We start from the raw sequence: 547 nt of genomic DNA, 5'->3' as shown, positions 1-547 counted from the left end.
GAGAGGAGAGGAGAGGAGAGGAGAGGAGAGGAGAGGATTTTTAAAAATTATCACTACCTTCAAGTTTGAGTTAAAATAAGTAATCATAAGACTGTCTAGAATGCTAACTGGTAGCTTTTAAGCAATGTTTCTTTTCTTGGCTTTGGTATTGCACCATCAACTAAACTTTCTGTAAAGCTGGTTAACTGGTTAGATCTGATGACTGTAGAGAGGTCAGAATGCTCTCAAGTCTAGAGCTTAATTCCAATTTACCTTGAACTATGTTTAGCATCCTATATCACCATTGCTTGCCCACATCTGGGCAGGACCTAACATCCCATGACTGACAGATTGAAACTTTTAGGAAAGTGCTAACTTATCAGAAGTCCATTTTCAACCAACCAAAAGCTATGAATAACAACAGACAGCATCTGAAGTCCATAGCAGACAGTTTGTTCTACTTTGCTATAACTATTTATTTAATGTATTTTAAAAGTGTATTTATTTGTGAGTTTCTTGGTTCTGCTGCTTGTAAAAACTTCATCAATCTGTCATCACCTTGGACATC

Source organism: Mus caroli, chromosome 11 (genome assembly GCF_900094665.2).
Source record: "Mus caroli chromosome 11, CAROLI_EIJ_v1.1, whole genome shotgun sequence".
Taxonomy (NCBI): domain Eukaryota; kingdom Metazoa; phylum Chordata; class Mammalia; order Rodentia; family Muridae; genus Mus; species Mus caroli.
This window is presented reverse-complemented; position numbering follows the sequence as displayed.